Consider the following 15,737-nt stretch of genomic DNA (forward strand, 5'->3'; position numbering starts at 1 on the left):
CTCCCCAAAGACGTGACGGCTGCTCTCTATCCTCAGATGAACTGAGTCAGCCTGCAGCGGAGCTCTCGTCCCCTCAGTGTCACACATTCAGGCTGAGGAGGAACCACCAGAGCTGCTGCTGAGGAATCTCATTACATCCTGTTTGACAAGGAAGGAACACCTATACCTGACCCTCCTGCAATAATGACAAAGTTCACAATAGGACAAAAGTGAATACAGCTGTGCTCATAAGTTTACACACTCTGGCAGAAATAGTTGTTTTTTGGGCCATTTCTTGGGGAGTATGAACATTAAGACAAAAACTTTTCTTGTGGTTTGTGTTGGGGTGAACAAGATTTTTTAACACCCATCTGAGTTTACTCCTCTTAGATCATAATGACAAGAGAAACCACCCAAAGGACCCTGATCCAAAGTTCTCATAGCCCACTTCATGAGACCGTGTATCGCCCCCTTATTAAAGATGAGACGAGGAGGATCTGTTTGAATTGGACTGCCTGTTTGTATTGGAATTAAAGGTGCCGTAGGCAGGATTTAGCCAGTCAGTGCTATTTTTTTGGTGTTTTCTTTGGATTAAATGTTCGGTATCCATTGATAACCCTTTATGAGTGTAATACAATTGCACGACCACGAGGTCGCAGCATTTCCATCTGTCTCTGTTATGAGCTGACAAGGATTCTCGACCGCTCCAGGTATCTTTGACCAATCAGAAGAGCCCCTGAGGCTCTCCCCTGATTGGTCGAGGGGCGGCGCTTCGTCCTTCTTTGCGATTGGTTCTTTGCTCTTCGTTCTCGTGAATGCGCATGAGGAAGTCCTGGCTCACATATTTACCTGCCTTGTCGGGCTTCCAACCCCCAAAACACCAAGGAGTTAAACAAGGAGAGCACAAAGAAGACCCATAAACTTGTGTGTAAACTTCACGTGGGAAGGGCTAAACTTGCATAAGGGCGTGATGTCAGAGAACACAGGATGGGAGGGGCTGTGCTGGTTTTCAAATCGCTTTCTTGCCTGGGTAATACTGCCTACGGCACCTTTAAATGGAAATCAAATCAAAACAAATTTTTCTTTATGAAAGACGACTTCTCACTGGATATAACACGCCAAAGTAAGGTATTTATCAGTACAGTTATATAGCGCTACAGTTTGAAATGTGTCAACAAGCAAACGTTGTAGTAGCCGGCTGTATGTAGTGCTATCGGCAGCCCAGTGCTCTACGCATCTGTAGGCTAACGTGACAACAAGTAAACACTCTCAGTATGTTTGTAGTTTAGTAGCTGTTTATATTTAGTGCAGCTGACATCCCGGTGCTCTGAGACATGTCTGTAATGTGTAACGTTAGTGAATCCTGGTTATGTCCTGCCAGTCATCTACCAATCAGAGCTAACGTAACCCTACTCTTCATTTTATTGATAGACTCTCAAGTTTGAACAGACCACTGCAGAATAACTGCTGACTGTGGGTTGGAATCAACATTATCACAAACAGTTTAGCTCCTGTGTTAGTCTCTAGCTCATGCTCTGTCTCTCTCCTGTTCAGCTTGTTCAGCTGCTCTTCTGTCCTTTTTCTGTCTGACAGTTAGGTGCCAGTGTCCACCACCACTACAAAATTAATCACAGAAATCGTTTTCAGCAGAGAAAAACACAGATCTCTCTTCTCACTTCTAAATTTCATCAGCTGGCTTGGTGTTGTCATAGAGATTTAAACTTGCCATAAATCATTCCAGTCCCGGCTGATCCAATCAGGAAGCTAAAAAGTAGAATTTTAAAATAACCTGTAACCTGTAACATTGGTGCTGATAATCTCATTTTAAAGTGTGGATTGGGAGCAGGCATATATCTAGAAGGGAGACTTTTTCAAGATCACTTAGAAACTCCCCACAGCCCCTTTAACATCAATGACAGCTTAAAGTCTTCTGTGGTGGTTATGGATGAGGCTCTTTATTCCCTCAGATGGTCAAGCTGCTCCTTCTTTTTGGCAAAAAGCCTTCACATCCTGAACGTTTGAGATCTCCTCAGAGTGGCTCAGTGATACTGAGGTCAGGAGACTGAGACTTCAGAACCTTCACTGCAATTTGCTGTAGCCAGTGACAGGTTAACTTGGCCTTGTGTTTTGGATTGTTGCCACATTGGAACCTCCAGGTACGACCCATGCACAGCTTTTTCTAAAAACACAATGCATTCATCTTGCTATCAGTTACGACCAAGTTTCTTGTGCCTTCGTAAAACTTCAGCACACTCACCTCCGTGTTTCACTAGAAAGAGAAGTACCCTTCACCATAGGCCTCATTGTAAATGTAGCATTTACGGTTGCGGCTAAAAAGTTCAATTTTGGTCTCATTACTCCGAATTGACTTTGTTCAGAAACTTGGAGGCTTGTTCCTGAAGTATTGTATGCAGGATGTTTTGTGGTATTTGTATAGTAATGGCTTTCCTCAGGCGACTCTACCATGCTGCCCTTTTTTTCCAGAAGCCAGGTATGCTGCAAAAGTGTACTTGGGATGGAGGACTGGATCAGGACCAGTCATATGCACTGTAAAACATTATTTGTTGATTGAACTCAACTCACTTCAAGTCATCATGTTGCTCTGACTGTGGTAAGTTAGTTCAACATGAAGTGTATAATTTGAACTAGAAAAGAGTCAGAGTCAGGTCAAAAGAACTACAAAAGATGTTGATTAAACTTTATTCATCAGTTTTTTACAGCAAAAGTAATTTTTGTTGTGATGGTGTTTTGTGACCATGAGTAAGGAGAAAACACAGTGGATATGAGACCCTGCTGTACATTGAGCTGTAGCATGGTGGGAACAGGCTTTCTGTGCTCTAAATGGCACAGAACAGCTGTTTATGCTTCATGGCAATGACCTGCTGTCTTGTCTGTCTGAATCCGAACCTATCAGCACATCTTATTTAAAGGCATAAGCACTAAATGCACTACAAAAATCATTAAGTTCATGGGCCCATGCCCTGTGGAGCACAGAGAGCCTGTCTGCACAGCACGGCACAGACAGTCAGTCCGTGCAGTGAAGCACAGACAACCAATGACCCCCACAGTGTAATATATCAGTGTACAGCAAGGTCTCATATCCACAGTATCTCCTACGCACTCACAGGTACTTAACGCCATCACAACAAAAATACAGTAATTTAATGTTATTTTACAGCTAACCTAAAGTCAACAATGGATTTTCTAATCACTGGCTTATGGTAACCTTGAATTTGAACAATTTTTGTTTTGTGTTTTTTTTTTTCTTTACCCATCTGAACATACATTATAAGTTCAAAGAAAAGAGGAGAGGATAAACAGAAGCAGCGTTGAAGGTCTGTTTGAGATTAAAAGGGGTTCCTGGTCCATTTCAATAACATGCCCCACACTCTGACAAGGTGTCAGTGTTTCATGGCGTGGGGGGACGGCGTTTCTGCCTGATATATGAATTCTGCTCTGCTGCAGCATTATAGGTGTTGTTGTTGCACCTGATCAAGCCCAGACAGCATAATGAGTCTTGTTGGAGCAGGAGATCTGTTCATGGAAGGGGGCGGTAGAGAGGGAGAGATGGACACAAGAACAGATATGCAAAGGGGGGAAACAGGAAAAAAAAAATGGAGGACCTGCTGACTCACTGTAATCATAAGGCCGAGGCACGCTGAGCTGCAGCTGCTCAGGGTAAAAAGCTCCCTGCTTCCCCTTCACAAGGACAGAGAGATTCTCCCCATCAAGTGTGAAGAGCTATCTGACTGAAGGTGGGAAATAGAACGTCGAAATTAAATTGTCTCATAGCATGAAAGAGCCTCTCTTTCTCCCTCCGCTCACATCCAAACACAGACAGAGTGATGCAACCAGAGGAAGGCACAAAATCGCCCATAGTTGTGTTAGTAACAAGCCAACCAAAAAAAAAGAAAAAGAGATAAATCCTGGATCAAACAGACTGCAACAGGGCTGCAACTGGCCTGGGAGGACGCCTTCATTAGAGGAAGGAAGAGGGGATTGGACAACTGCAAACAAGAGTGGACTGCAAATGGGAAAAATAGATACATCACATGATTACAGGTTTCCCAGTGAAACAGAATGATGTTAGAGTCCGACCTGGAACGAGCTCTGACAGGACTGCAGACACTGCAGCGACCTGATTAGGCTTCATTTCATTACAGCTGCTGTGATTACTGTGGTTGGGTTTCAGACTGTAGGGTTGTCTTTAGGTTTTTGGTTTGACATTTAAACCGTTTAAACTGATTTACTTCTGTTTGTGTTTTCACGTTTGTGGAAGGAACATGAACCCTTCTTTACGGCTGCTGACTGTTTGTATCTCTGGCGTGTCGCTGACACCCTGCACTCGCTCAGTGCTTCAGACTTCTGCAGCTGATTGTCACTTTTGCTTTGAAGTCCAAAAAATAGTATTTGGTACAGAGCTGAAGTGGCAAAACAAACAAACACACACACACACACACACACACCCTGCGCTGTACCACTGTAGTACTGAAATTACAGCGATGGCAGCCAACAATCAATAGCACAGCGTTGTCTATCAGCTCCAAAAACCAAGGATTAGTTGGAAGGCTTGTAAACAAAGTCTAGCTTGTAAAGGGAAAGCTGTATTTATAATATTAGCACAGTTCTGCCGGCCATGTTTATTTCCTCTGTGGTATATTTGACCATTTATTCCTCAACAAACCAATGGGCCAAACATTAAAGAGGTTAGTTTTTTCTTAAAGCAGACCTTGAAGCTTTACACGTGACACTCTGTGGACTCATCAGAGCACTTCTCAGCTTTGACAAGTATTTGTAGAAATAAACTTTATAAAATGAGTCTCTTTCTGACCTGAAAGCGTGGAACGGTGCTTCAAGGTTCCACTTTTGTGTAATTTGACAAGCTGCATGTGTTTGTGTGTGAAGCAACCGTCACCATTCCTGTCACATCACACCTGAACTTCTGACAAAACTTTTCCTCTCAGGATGAACGCAGGCAACATGCAACAGCTCGACCTCCATCAAATCCATTCATGCATGTTGCGTCCTTCCTGTTTTAAAGTGAAATATGATTGCTTCATCGAAAAAGGCGGATATTATTGCTGCAGCAGCCTTTCTGCAGAGGCAACACCAGAACGCCAACATGCCAAATGATTACTGCAGTAAATGTTTGAACTGTGGAGCCTTGACTTACGACTTTAATTTGTTCCATGACAGAGCACATAACTCACATTTTGCAGTTTAAAATTCTTTCACTTTCCACTTCCTTCAAACTGCCTTACTTTGTATGTTTTGTATACTTGTACTTTTTTTCTCCTTAGCTCTTCTTGATATTTTATTCTTGGCATTGTAAACTGCAAAGAAAGAATTTCATTGTAAGGAGAAACATGTTTATTTACTGTGCACATGTCAACAAACACTTTTACAGTTGAACCTTAATTGTATGTGAAATCATTTTTCCCCATTGAAGTGAATTGAAATGCCAATTATTCATTCCAGACCCCCCCCCCCAAAAAAAAAAAATAACACAATTTTTTTGTTACATGGTTTCAAATAAGAAAAATTCATTTTTTAATAATGAATGTTGTATTAAACCACAATATAATAGAATGTACTGTAATAAACTGGTTTCATTAAGTCTAATGTTCAGCATTTACCTTGGAGATCAGACGACTTAAAGACACTAACAGAGGTGGAGGAGTAAGGCTGAACCGAACAACTGAATCTGATTGGCTGATTTTTGCCCTTGTTGCCACACTTTCCTCACTTTCATCACTTTGGATAAAAATCTGTTCAATGAGCTTTAGTTCATCCTCTCTCATAATGCTTCTAAAATGAGTCAGGTGCAGTCGCAGGCTTAAAATGAGTGGATGATACATAGGATGCTGTGCAGATGTTGTGGCGTTCACCAGGTATCTGATAGGGATGTGCCGTTGGTGAACGATTCATTTTAAACAAACAAATCATCTGAGTGAATGAATCAAACTGAATCACTTACTGAAAAGAGTCGTTCATTTCTCAACTTCAGTTGTACTCTCCTCCTTCCCATGTTGCCTCAATCTCAAGACTGAAAGAGTGGCCCAGTAACAAATAACAGTAACAGAAACAAATACACAATTTATCTTAAGTGTCACCAAAACGTATGTGGTTTTTATAGCTGCTATTAGTTTGAAAACAGCTTATATATACAACTCAATGTGACTCAGCTGACGGTTTAAGGCTGGTGACCACATGTTAAGTCAACCAATCAGTTGTTCATTGAATGAACTGAACAGGAGCTCCACTCCAACACAAATTGCTCACTGACTGTCTTTCACTGAACGTACTGAACAGCAGCTCCACCTCTGAGTCCTCTCAGTCAGTCAGTCAGTGATTTCTGTACTGAATATTACAAACAGAAAAGTTGGAGAAAATATTTTTGATTGTTTAGGCAGCTTTCAGTTTTCATACTAAAACTTTATCCCACTAAATCCTCAGCTTGCTGGCTTATTATTCACCACTGGCTGTTCTCAGTAGGGATGGGCAATGATTTTTGAATGTTTGATTTGATTAGTCATCAACAATAAAAAATAAAAAAACTAATTAAAGTGACAATGGCTGTGTCCTGTCTGTGGCAGGTCATAGTTTTATGCGGGATGCTGGAGCTGTTACACATCAGTTACACAACAAAACAGGTCGAGCAGGAGGAAGTTGTGCACAGAAACCATCTAAAATGCCCAGTAATTTTAAAATAAAACAAACCAGGTCCAAACCAGACCATTAACCTGAGTATGACAAAAAACTGACATAATAAACACAGTCGGACCAAAAGTGAACAGGTGGAGGATTTACAGCCAAACAAGAACGAGCCAACACTCAAAAATAGTTTGAGAAGAGCAGGAACTCCTAACCTCTGCACGGTTAGTCCAGCATATCACAATTCATCAAAAGCTACATACAGCCATGTGAGGGCGAGGCATGCAGCGGAAAGTGGGGCTCTGTCTAATCGTTAGGAGGGAGTATCAAATAGTTTTTTTGCTTGAAATGCCCATCCCTAGTTCTCAGTTGGATCGCAAGCAGAATTTAACATTCGGACGTGTTTCAGCTTATTGAATTCTGATTCACCGACAGAGCTGCAGAGATAGTGAACAAATCTTTAAAACGAATCACTTTACTGAACTGATTCTAATGATTCAGTTCAGTGAAAAGACCTGCTTTTCCCAACACTAGTATCTGGGGCTGGCTCATGAACAAAGATTTAGCTCTCAACTCAAAGTAAAAAAATCATCGAGGGCAGGAATGGGAACCTTTCACATTTCATACAATACGTTACCAATGCCTGGTACCTGGCAATTGGTACCGGTACTCAACAGTATCAACTTTTGGTACTTTTTGTGTGCATGTGGTAAAAAATATCAATTTGTTTAATAATCAAACTTTTTTTTTAATTTAACATATTTATTCTTCAGTATGTATATCCTTGCAGTGCTGTGTTCATGTCCAGCATGGGAAATTTCCTACTGTTCTACTCTCTCACAATCACAAGGGTGCATTAGGGTACCAAGGGATGGGTACATTTCACATTTGAAATGATACGGTACTGATGCTCAATACCTGGCAATTGGTACCGGTACTCAGCGGTGCCAATTTTTTGTACTTTTTTGTGTTGATGTGGTAAAAAAAATCTATTGGTTTAATACTAAAACATATCTTTTAAAAAATTTATTTACATATTTATTCTTCACTGTATAACCCTGCAATGCTGTATTTATGTCCAGCATGGAAAATTGCCTACTCTTCCACTCTCTCACAGTCACAAGGATGCGTTTAGGTACCTAAACATGGTACCTTTTGATTTTACATGAATTGGTACCTGGTACTTTTGACAGAATTCTGTCGGTACCTATAAAAGTACCTAATTCAGTACCCATTCCTAGGCCTGGGGCGGCTCATATCTTGAAAAACTTCTTGGTTGGGGCCAAGACAAAGGACCAGTGTAGTGTAAAACAAAAGTTGGCTTACTTCACATTGAACAGACAAGAACTGGACAGCTAAGGCCAAATTTATGTCCATAATAACATCATGGTAAAGGCCGCAGTGATGCACATGTTAGTAATTATGATGGTTTGGGTTAAAGTTGAACCACAGCATGTCATAAAGAGTCTTGCATGTGTGTAGCTCAGTGTTCACATGTGTGTAACTCAGTGTACCCATGTGTGACAGGATGAATGTAGAGGAGAGAAGCTGTGGTGACAGACACAAAGCCACAAAATCACAGCAAGTCACAGAAAATCCAAGAAACAGCTGCGTCTGTGCGACCTGTGGCGTGCGTCTGCATCATCACTGTTAGATGAAGGTGACCCACACATTGACGTTGCATTCGGCGCCTGCTGCAGTTTATACACACAGAATGACTACGACTCTCCAGAGACGGAAAACTGCTTTCCTCTGTGACTCCACGTCATGGCGAGATGAAGCAAACTGATCTATTTCCAATGAAGGAGTCGTAAAAAGTCGAGTTAACCTGCAAGTGCAAGTAATGATTGCCTTCAATGAGGCAGAGGAGCAGAGGGCTGCTCCATGAGATGCTTCATACGTGCTCATTTGAATTGCAAATGGTGGTCGGCAGCATGCCGGGCTGAGAAATCCCAGCAGCACCCTGAGGCATCTGAGCTCACGCACAAAGACTGGCATAAGACTTTGTGCACGTATACACCGCGGTAAATAGAAGAGAGCCGTACAGCATCTCCTCAATGTGTGTGTGTATGTGTGTGTGTGTGTGTGTGAAATCTGTTTGATTGCAGATTGATGTCAGGGCACGTAAACACTGGAGGACGTGTTAGTGGCGCTGCCGAGGCCGCGGCGAGGTAAAGGCTCGCCTGCAGAAGAAGAAGCATCAGGTGAGACTCAGCAGGCGGCGGGCTGGCAGGCTGAAGAGCGTGTCTGAGGCGAACGCCATGTGCTGTGTGACATTCTGCTAGCCCGGGCTGACAGGATGTGAGGCTGAGAGGAACGTGTGCCAGAGCACCATGAGCCCACCTGTCAGGCAGCAGAGAGCAGGCCACAACTCGCACCCATGCAGCAGCACGAGCAGCCAGTTAAAAGACAGCGTAATGAGCTTCCTGTAGCAGAATGCTCCAACCTCATCGCTTCCACCTGACCTGAGCGTTCTGTGAAAAATGCCTACGATTGTTGTGGATATTTTCTGAGAGTGTGGGAGCAATGCCCACATGAATTATGGGCAATTTCAGCTTGGATTTGCTTCTATCTAAAGCTAGCTACATTTCCAGAATGAGAGCTTCAGCTCTCTGAGGCAGAGGGTGACTGCTGTACATGTGCTCTCTGCCAACGGAGACAATAGTTTTCAGTTCAGCAAAGCATGCACTGAGGAATTTATTGCTTTAAATGGCTCCATTCAGCACAAACATTTGTATGAAAAACCAGCCTGAAGGTGCCACTGGGTGTTGGGTGCTTCGGCTGTTAGCAGGAAAACAGTGTGGAGTTTTAGAAAGCGAAAAGGGCTGGACCATGTGTGCTGTGATGCAACGCTAGATCACATGGAAGTGCAACGAGTTAATAATTTGGTTTCAACACAATCCAAAGTTTGTCAGTCAGACTGTAAACAATCCAACACTGGAGTCTTTTATTGGTTACTGCTAGCTAAGCAACGAGTCCTGAAGAGTTTCACCAAGATGTTAAAACAGTTTCTGTCATTAGCCAGGTTTTCATGCAGACTTTTTCATTCTAAGTAGTTCACAGTCGAACTGATTTTCTTTACACTGCCACAAAACTGTAGATAAAGGTCTGCAGCCAGTGTTACCAACTCCTCAGTAAGAAACTCACAGGCTGTCCCAGAATGAAAGCCGCAAAATGACACTGTTCCCTAATTTGCATAATTATTCATTTGCATGTTATTGTCATGGATGCTGTAGGACAGAGAAATAACATTGTAACACTTTTTTTATTATGGATGGGCCAGTACTGGTATCTGTATCAGATATCGGGCCAATGCCAGGCTTTTTTTTTTAAGGTATTGGTACTTTTAAAAAAAGCTGATACCAGAAGCCGATACTCAAGCAAAAAAAATCTTAGGTTGAGTAAGTCCTCCTCGCCAGTAGTTGCTGCTACATGCAGTATAACATCACAGCAAATATGTGTCAGGTCCTGTTCAGACAACATGAATGAACCAGGGAGAGTTAACAGTTAAACTGTTTTATTTAAAAAAAAAAGATGTAATATCTGACAGTTGATGGTTTATTTTTGCACTTTCGTAATTCTTTTTTTTTAACCATAAACTCTGAGAGAGTAGTTTGTGTTTTATTCTAGACTTAATGTCAAAGTGACTGAGCTGTCTTTCATCAAAATGATCCGTCACTGTGAATTTAAATTTTGTGTATCAAACATACTAGTAGTATCAGTACTTGATATCGGTGAGTACTCAAGACGGAGTACTCATACTGGTATGGGTCTGGAAAAAAGTGGTATCTCACTAAGGCTGAACGATTCTGAAAAATAATCTAAGTGCAATTTTTTTAGACCAATATTGCGATTGGGATTAAGCATACGATTTTTGGCGGGGTACGTTTATCTTCTGCATTGTGCACTTAACACAAGCTTTAAGTCATTTTATAGTATGACTAACCAACAAAAGATACTGTTAGCATCTAAACAAGTCTTTTTTGCATTTCTTAATTGAAAAAGAAAAAGGAAAACTGTGAAATTTTACTGACCGTCAGTAAGAGTAACAAACCATACAGAAAAAAGTGACCAAGGGGTATGGCTCTACAACCTACTGGATGGATCTTTGTAGCCCACAGGGTTTTTTTGCCAGAAAAAAAACTGCATTTGGACTTTTGCTGGTTTTAAGGGAGAACAAGTACAAGTTACTATATTCCCTCCAGGTCTGTGTACATGAAACTTTTTTTTTTCTAATTGCAGCCTTTGCGATTTGAAAATTGCATTGTATCACATTGCGATGTCGGTTTAAAATCGATTAATTGTTCAGCCCTATATCGAACATCCCTAGTTTTTATTTTAACATCAAAATATCAACTTTCCTACTTTATCCAGGCTTGGGACTGGCCAAAGTGACCCAAACAAGACAAACACGAGCTGGGAGGGACTGCTGGGAGCCATGAGGACTTGTCCGCGTCTAAGTGTTTTGGAACGGGGGACGAGCTCAGCAACCGCTGCTCGCTGAGGAGAGACCGATACGTGCTATCCCATCAGAGACTCCAAACTCCAGAAAAATCACTAAGTTTGTCACCCGTCACTTTTTAGACAAAAATAATCAAATACATATCAATTGCTAGAGAGGGTCTGAAAGGTCGCCAAGTTGGAAACAAGTTGTATTTTTATGACGCATGCATGTCAAGAGAGAGCATGTGCAGACAGAACCCAGCCTGACAACTTTCCATTTCATTTATAGGACAGAACCATAGACTGTATGAAACATGAACGTAGTCTCTACAATGTCACCCGTCTGTTCCTAAAACAGTGACATGAAGCCAATCTGCAGACAATGCCATATTGGGTATGGCATTGTCTTTGAGCTTCCTTTCTAACAGCTAACAGCTCACACCAGCCTGTCAGTGGTGTGAGCTGAGCTGTGTCTCTGATTGGACAATCAGACAATCCTAATATCTTCTAAACCACTGAGTTAGGAAAAATTCACCCCTGTACAGTGTGTGTCGATTGTGAAATCAGCCTTTTAGACCCAAGCTGATTTTGGAACCAGGCTGTTAATAGGCTTTTTAAAAGGAATGGGCCAATTATTGGCCTATGCTAAATATTGGCGCTGATATTCAGCATTTTGAGGCACATCAGCATCTGCCTTGTTTTTTATTCCGGCGGCTGATAAGAAGTTAAATTTAAGACATTATTTTGGCTGCGATTTAGTCACGCTTCTCTGTCTACAGTTGGTACTAACATTGTCCCACTCACAGTATCATCTGATTGGTGACACGGAAAGCCATTTTTGGAAAACTTGACATATCACAGGAAACTTTAGGGAGCTTTTTATTTTTTTAAGTTTTCTTTTAACTTTATACAACATACTACTTAACCAGGGAGCTGTTTAATAAACATATGCTTAAAGACTCTAAACAAAGGTAAGTGTTGGAGTTTATCCCAAATTTTGATGCCAATATTTTCACTTTTACTGCAAATAAATATCAGCCACAAATATCAATTTTTGGCTTCCTTGACTACTCATAATTGGTATCGGTATTGGCCCTGAAAAAATTTTTGTCTATCTGTATTTTTTAATCCTGTAAAAGTCTGGGGGGGGGTGACTTGCTGTGTACATGACTTCCAGTCTTGTGACTGAACTCAATGAACAGCAACTTTTAGCAGGTCCACAAAAGCTTCATTGGTCTCAACTGAATGTTGCGCCTGGAACTTTACACTTGATCAGTTTGGGAAAAGGAAAATTCTTCCCCTGTGCAACCAAGGGAATTCCATTCAGTTTCAGCCTGTTTATTCCGATTGAGGTGTTCATATAGAGCATTTGTATTCAGTTTGGGTTTCAAACACAATCAGAATAACAGGCTTCATGTAAACCCAGCTGAACTAACACTTGGATAATAAACACTGAAGAGACAAGAGATACAGAAGCACACAGAATAGTCTGAGCGAAGCATCCTGGAAGTGAGGCCAACACGTGCCGATGTGAAACATTCCTCTTCCATACTTGATGTAATTGCACAAACCGTTGAAACCAGAGGCCAAAGGTGAGCCTATTTCCATACGGGGACCTGCCTGAACACGCAGCCCAGGAACAGGCAGAGCGCTGCTTCACCTCAAATGTCTCCACTGTAGCTGAAGCCCAGAACATGTACTTATCTCTGAATAACTACAGCAGAGAGGACACAAAGGCCCAAACCTGTGAGCTCCAGTCAACTCCTGTTTGTTTTTGAGGAGCTAATTCAACCAGCCTGTGGACAGAGTGCTGATGACAGGGTGTGACACTGTGTGACTGTCAGTGGGGCTGTTGCATAATTAGTGATGGGTGTGTTGGAGGACTCTCTGACTGAGCCAACTGCAGATCCAGTTTGCCTGACAGGCTGAGACTCCAACTACAACAAGCAGACAGCAGCTGAGCTCCGGGGCTGAGCAGAAGTTTGAAGGACGTGAAAAATACAGCCTGGATATAAAGGCGGAGGGTGACAGCACCATGCGCTGGACGTCCAGGGCTCCAGGCAACAGAGGGGGGACAGGGAGGGGGGGTCTGACTGCCCGGCTGCAGGTGGGATGTCAACACTTACTGAGCCAGTGGGCCCTCAACGACGCTACAACTCGCTCCTGTTTCAATCCCACAATGATTTTCATCCGCCAGCGCAGGACGGCGGGCAAGCGAGCAAAGTCCATTCGCACTGTAAACCGATGGTCTTTAAGCAGCTGCAGCTTGAATACACGCACTGTACCAGTGCAGCTTTAAGCACAAAGAGCATCAAACAAAGCTCCGCATTCATTAAAGACCGGCGCGTAAAAAGGGAAAGATCTCGAAAGCGTCAAAGCTCGACATTCAACAAATCGTCCAACACAAGCAGCCCGAGCTGAGAGCGACGTGAACAAACAGGCAGGGGAAAATATGAATATTTCAACATACCCTCCTGTCAGACAGGCATCCAAGGGAGAAGCATGGAGGGTGCGCACCAAGGGGGTAGCTCAGTCCGGCTCCTGCCGCCGCTCCGCGTTATCCCCCGGTTACAGGGAAAGGGAGTGTGTCGGTGTTTGCCGGTGAAAAGCGTAATGAGAGAAGGAGGAGGAAGAGAGAGCAAAGAGGGAGGGACGCTGTCAGATGCAGGAGTCAGGAGGGAGGAAGACACACACACACACACTCACACACACATGTACAGTCAAGCAGGCAGTGTGTGAAGGGTGAATGCGTAGCGCCCGAACACGGCTTGTGTCATTCCTGCAGAAATATCCGCCTCTGTCAACAAGTCCTCAAACCTAAACAAACAGGCGGAAATCAGCCAACAAGGTGACATAATCCCACATTGTTTCCACTGCAGCCGCATTCATGGAGCCTGCGTGTCAGTGATGCTGTCAGGAAGGAATGAGGCAGCGGAATCAGACACAGTCCACGGAACCAAAGTGTGTTCAAGTCTGCGGGAGAGGAGCTTTGTTTGCTTTTACATTTTTTGCGCCATTCCCTCTTTGACTCCTTCTGTGAAATATTTAAAGCCCCAGCTGCACATCAGAGGAATTGCTGCTATTTCTCGCAGTGTCGTCAGGATGGCGCAATCTCAGTGATTTCATCACTTAGTCCAACAACACGCAGTCTCTAACTCCCCTCACCTTTGCATACAGAGATGGAGCATGTTCGCACAAAGGGCGCGCAGAGCAGCCGCTGTTTGACAGAGAGGATGGGAAGTGGCACATGAAAAGCAGCAGTGAAGAGCAGAGGTATCAGTTCCTCTTTGTGCCTGGTCAGGTGACAGAGAGGGGGCCTGGCTTTGATTCAGCTCTGATAAGAGGAGCTGCTGATTGGATCAATCATTGCAGGGCTGTATGCAGAGCTGCGTGGTTTATCCCAGATTCAGGCAGAAACTGATTTAACTACTTCAACCCTTCAAACCAAGCAGGAAAATAGCTCGGAGCAAGATTGAAAACTCTTTTTTTTTTCCTACATGGACATGCAGTTTTCATGGCCCTTCACATCTTCAGATCTGCGGGTTCAGATCAGAGTAAATCTCAGTAAGCATCTTGAAAGCCTCATAGATTCAAGGCTAAGCCACAGCTTGTAAACATGATTCCTTTGGCTCATTAAATCACCCTGACCTCCCGCGCTGTGGTTTGCACACTGTTGTTTGTCCTGTGATTTGTAATCCATGTGCAGGTGAAGATGTTTTCCCCCCTGAGGCTTCCATCAGTGCGAGTTTTCACGGACAGAGAGCGTGGATGAAGGTTATTAGTTCAGAAAGAGAAATCCAGATTTTAGATCTCAGCGCAGCTGCTTTTTATGGTATAACTGTGTGGTTTCTGCTTTCTGAGCAGCTACTATCTGAGTCTGAAAGCTCTTCTGCCTCCAGGACGTACAGTACGAGGTGGAGTTTAAAATCCATGGCTGTTCTGGCTCTGTGTCTGTGTTACAGTCAGCAGGCCTGAATGCACCATACCAGTGAAATGTGAAATGAAATCTTCTAAGGGCTCACTAGCTGACCCATGTTTTGAAGATTTCCTCTTTACTTAGAAATTATTAATGGAGAAATCGTTCAACGTTTAAAACAAGACTTCTCATTGTGAAGCATTGCTATTATCTGCAGCAGGAAACTGGAGCAGGTGGCTCTTAACTTTTTCATCGCGAACTTGGTCTTCAAAAGCCGTGTCCACATGTAGCCAGGTCCACAGGATCTAAGAAACCACTTATATTTTTATACCTTTAGGTCTTTCATCCGTAGATCCTCGTTCTCACCCTCACCCATGGTCATGAGCTTTGGGTAGTGACCGAAAGAACAAGATTGCCGGTACAAATGAGCTTTCTCCATAGGGTGGCCGGGCTCTCCCTTAGAGATAGGGTGAGAAGCTCGGCTATCCGGGAGGAGCTCGGAGTAGAGCCACTGCTCCTCCGCGTTGAGAGGAGCCAGATGAGGTGGCTTGGGCATCTGATGAGGATGCCTCCTGGACGCCTCCCTGGTGAGGTGTTCAGGGCACGTCCCACTGGAAGGAGACCCCAGGGCAGACCCAGGACACGCTGGGGAGACTACATCTCTCAGCTGGCCTGGGAAGGTCTCGGGATCCCCCGGAAGAGCTGGATGAAGTGGCTAGGGAGAAGGAAGTGTAGGCTTCCCTGC

General features: G+C 43.3%; 1 protein-coding gene across 6 annotated transcripts in view; it reads right to left on the reverse strand.

Annotated features, from left to right (window-relative positions):
- LOC141788797 (band 4.1-like protein 1) overlaps positions 1-14,002 on the reverse strand; it is a 179,923-nt gene extending 165,921 nt beyond the window's left edge. For 3 of the 6 annotated variants that reach the window (XM_074667881.1, XM_074667898.1, XM_074667890.1), the window contains exon 1: positions 13,547-13,999. The gene's annotated coding sequence lies outside the window, so the exon portion shown is untranslated. Of the gene's footprint in view, positions 1-13,546 lie in introns of all 6 variants that reach the window. The other 3 variants (XM_074667913.1, XM_074667905.1, XM_074667872.1) reach the window with 2 other exon arrangements.
- Between the last annotated feature and the right edge of the window lie 1,735 nt (positions 14,003-15,737).

The sequence above is a fragment of the Halichoeres trimaculatus genome, unplaced genomic scaffold (assembly GCF_033239565.1).
Source record: "Halichoeres trimaculatus isolate MK-OKI-2021-1 unplaced genomic scaffold, fHalTri1.1 fHalTri1_scaffold_1, whole genome shotgun sequence".
Taxonomy (NCBI): Eukaryota; Metazoa; Chordata; class Actinopteri; order Labriformes; family Labridae; genus Halichoeres; species Halichoeres trimaculatus.